This window comes from Sapajus apella, unplaced genomic scaffold, assembly GCF_009761245.1.
Source record: "Sapajus apella isolate SASKATOON/1434 unplaced genomic scaffold, GSC_monkey_1.0 scaffold126, whole genome shotgun sequence".
Taxonomy (NCBI): Eukaryota; Metazoa; Chordata; class Mammalia; order Primates; family Cebidae; genus Sapajus; species Sapajus apella.
Window position 1 is genome coordinate 3,804,497 of NW_022437066.1, and position 3,819 is coordinate 3,808,315.

General features: G+C 62.6%; 1 protein-coding gene across 4 annotated transcripts in view; it reads right to left on the bottom strand.

Annotated features, from left to right (window-relative positions):
* The window catches only part of WDR5 (WD repeat domain 5), a 23,156-nt gene extending 20,092 nt beyond the window's left edge, over window positions 1-3,064 (bottom strand). Inside the window, exons 1-2 of one of the 4 annotated variants that reach the window (XM_032261951.1) lie at window positions 1,535-1,639; window positions 899-1,195 (exon numbers count right to left, since the gene is read on the bottom strand). The gene's annotated coding sequence lies outside the window, so the exon portion shown is untranslated. Of the gene's footprint in view, window positions 1-878; window positions 1,196-1,534; window positions 1,672-3,045 lie in introns of those variants that run through there. The other 3 variants (XM_032261953.1, XM_032261954.1, XM_032261952.1) reach the window with 3 other exon arrangements.
* Window positions 3,065-3,819: the final 755 nt, after the last annotated feature.

The window sequence follows — 3,819 nt, forward strand, 5'->3', positions numbered from 1 at the left end:
AACAAAAAAACCCCTTAACCTAAACCTGACTTTTAAAATACCCTTTCCTGACCCTTCCCACCAACCAGTTTCTACCTCAGTGGTGGGGTCTAGCCTTGGAATTTTCTTTTTGAGTCCAGGCTGGAGTGCAGTGGCAAGATCTTGGCTCACTACAACCTCCGGCTCTGAGGTTCAAGCAATTTTCATGCTCAGCCTCCAGAGTGGCTGGGATTACAGGCGTGCACCACCATACCCGGCTAATCTTTTGTACTTTTAGTAAAGACGGGGTTTTGCCATGTTGCCCAGGCTGCTCTCGAACTCCTGAGCTCAGACAATCTGCCCGCCTCAGCCTCCCAAAGTGCTGGATTATAGGTGTGAGCCACCGCGCCCAGCCCAAAGCTTGGCATTTTCATAAACACCCAGGAGTTTCTGGGAAGAATCATTTTATGGGAACAGGAAGGTTGGAGACTTGACCCTGAAGAAGTGGGGGCCGAGAAGGTTCCACGCAGGGTGATGAGGAGTTGACCCCCCGCCCAGGTGCGGCCTGGCTCCTCCTAGCAGCTGCTGCTTTTCATCCAGGTAAGCCTGACCACCTGAAGCCCAGCAACTAAAGCTCAGTATGCGCTCCTGGGCTGGATACCACCGGCGGATTCCAGAGTCCCCGAGTCCCCGAGGTGGAGCCCAGGAATCGGCCTGCGGCGTGCAGACGGGAATGAATCTGCATCCCAAACACCAGCCAGGTGGCCGGCCCGACAGCGGTGGGAACCCGGCGCTCCGCATCTCAGGTCCTGTACGGGCTCCCGGCCTGGGTCCCCCGCTTACCCATCCGTCTTCCCCACCGGCCAGCACGGCACCTGCCCAGGTCACAGCGTAAACATTCGGGACATGGGAAAACGGACCTGGGTGGCTGGAAACTTGCATGCGAGACAGCAGGGAGGGTCGCGAGCGGGAAGTAACAGCCGGACCTCCGTCTAGTCCGGGAACGGAACCGCTCAAGATGGCTCTCGCACACCGGCCAGGACTGGTCTGCGGCCCCGCGCGAGGAGGCGCGGGGGACCCTCCGTTCAGGACCGAGGACCCGAACCCCGGGACCCCACCTGGCGAGGTGCAGCCTGGCTGCCTCCGGTTGGGGTGAGCGGCGGGAGCGGGCTGGGGCGGTTCCACGAAGGGAAGCGCCACGTCCGGGGACTGAGTGGCTCGTGGGTCTGGCCCTTCCCTGGAGGTGCAGGGAGAGGAGCGATGTGAGGCCGGGCGCGCCGCCTGGGGAGAGGCCCCAGGGCCGGCGCTCGGGCCTTGTCAGCGGCCCGCGGGGGAATCGGAGGTGGGGGCGCCGGGGGGGGCGGGCGGGGTGCAGGGGCCTGCGCGCGCGGCCGTCCACCGACGAGCCCGTGAGAGGGTCCCGGGCGGGGCCGCCGCAGTGGGGGCAGCGCCGGGGGCTGGGCCTGGCCGGAGGCCCGGCAGGGAACACGTGCGGCGGCCGGGGACGATGCGGGGGCTCCCGGCGCCGTCCCACTCCCCGCCTCGTGCCCCCCGGGCCGGGCGGCTGCCCACTTACCTGCCGGGCCGCGGCGGCGGGGCCGGGCGCTCGGGACGTCGCGTCGGCCGCCTCCTGGGCGGGAGCGCGGACTCTGCGCGACAAGGCGGCAGCTCTGGCGGGCGCCAGGCGGCGGGGGCGCAGTGCGCGTGCGCGAGGGGAGGGGGCGGCGTCCGAAGGCGGGGCGAGCGCACAAAGCCGGCCTCTCGGAGAAGCGCTACGGGCCGCGGCTGCGGCCAGAAAGCCTCGGGCAGGCCCAACGCTTTAAAGGAACAGCACCGGGCGCGCGCTTCCCGCTTAAAAGCTTGCATCCCCGAATTCGGCTGCCGCGGGCCCTTCTAACGCACTTCCTAAAAATGGAAGTAGTATAATAATACATACAGGAGAGTGCTAGTGTGCCCTCGCGTTTCCACGGACTGAGCACGCCCTGCACACTGGGACAAGAGGCCCTCCGGGACCCGCGCAGGTGGCGTCCCTGGCGTTGTCCCCGGAATCGAGGCGGACCGGGGCACCTCGCCGGGCGACCAGCCCCTTCTGGATCATCGCCGGTACGGATGAGAGCGCCACCGGGCGTCTGGAAAGCACCAGGGGCCGCGCGCGGGCGCAGTGCCCCCCATGTGGCCGCCGTGCCCCCCATGTGGCCGCCCACCCCGGGCGGGCAGGACGACTCCGGCCCATCTGGAAGCCCCAGAGCCTGCGCGTCCACTGAGCTCGGAAGCCCGGGCTGCGCCTCCCCGCGGGGCCGGCCGCTCTTCCCGCCTCTGCAGGCACAGAGCCCGCGGTGCGCGCACCTGCTCCTCCCCAGCCCCGCGGACTGGGAGAGCCGCGCCGGAGACACCCGCGCCCGCTCCGCAGTGCGCAAACGCGCTTCGCACAGGGCTCTCTGGGCCAACCCTTTCCTCCTGGGCGGGCATTTTCACCTCCGGGTGCAAGGGGGTGGTCCCCAGAGGGGGACCCCGGGGCTTAAGGAGAAGCTGAGGCCCGGTCGTCTGGCCTTGACTACTGTGCGTTCTCGCCTCCTGCTTCCCTTCTCAGAGCCTTGGAGGTAGGCACGGCCTCCCTACCCGCTCAGCTAGGCCTGTGGGAAGAATAGCGTGCAGTCTCTTAGTCTCCAGTTAAAAATGGGAACACAGAATATGACACAGGAACCCGTGCAAACAAAGGGACAGAGCATTTGAAATAAAAATGTCCAGGGAGTGAGGTGTGCGGTTGTCAGGAAGGCGGGACCGAAAGCCTGGCAGATGGTCTGGCATTCCCCTTCCCAGGAAGGACACAGAGAAGGCAAGGTCCCTGTGTGGTCCGGCAGGGCTGCGTGTGGATCTGTGTGCCCAAGAGGCCTAATCCCTTGGGCCAGGTGCCCTGGAGCATGGAGCAGTGACTGTCACAGGTTAGCAAACCCAGCTCGGATGAAGGCCATCTCCATCTCCGTCCACCTGGCCGCCCGGGTCAGACGCCCCGCCCATCACCTGCTGCTCTCCCCTCCACGGCTTCAGGTCTCAGATCCATCTACTTCTCCCCTCCCTAGCTCCCACCTGGGTCTTTTCCAAACCTCCAAACAGAGAAACTCCTAAAATTCCAGCTCTCATCCGTCACTTCCCAGTTTAAAACTCAGAACCAGCTTCCCACTGCCCTAAATTCCCTAATTCCCACTGTCCAATGCTGCTAAAGTGTTTACCAGACCCCTCCTCCTCTTCCAAATTAGCACCGCCTCCCAAACTGCAGCCCTGGTTCCAGCCCCAAAGCAAAAGTATTTCCAGTCCTTCAACCCTCCCGGCAGAGCAAGATAAGGGGCTGGCTCACTGAAGCCTCAGAACTCCAACCAGGTTCCCAGCCACCCCACCCCCAGGCGATAGAGCCTTCTAGTAAAAATGAGAAAATCCTCTAACCCTGTTCAGCGTTTTCGCAATCCACCCCTGCAGTCATAGCTAGAATTCTGAAACCTGCCGGGCAAGATGGCTCAAGCCTGTAATCCCAGCACTTTGGAAGGCCAAAGTGGGCAGATCACCTGAGGTCGGGAGTTCGAGACCAGCCTGACCAACATGGAGAAACCCTGTCTTTACTAAAAATACAAAATTAGCCAGTTATGGTGGTGCATGCCTGTAATCCCAGCTACTTGGGAGGCTGAGGCAGGAGAATCGCTTGAACCTGGGAGGAGGAGGTTGGGTGAGTCCATATCAGGCCATTGAACTCCAGCCTGGGCAACAAGAGCAAGACTCCATCTCAAATAATAAAATAAAATAATAAGCTAAAACAAAATTCTGAAACCATATAACTCTAGCAAGGAAAAGCAATTTAACAAAGGCAAG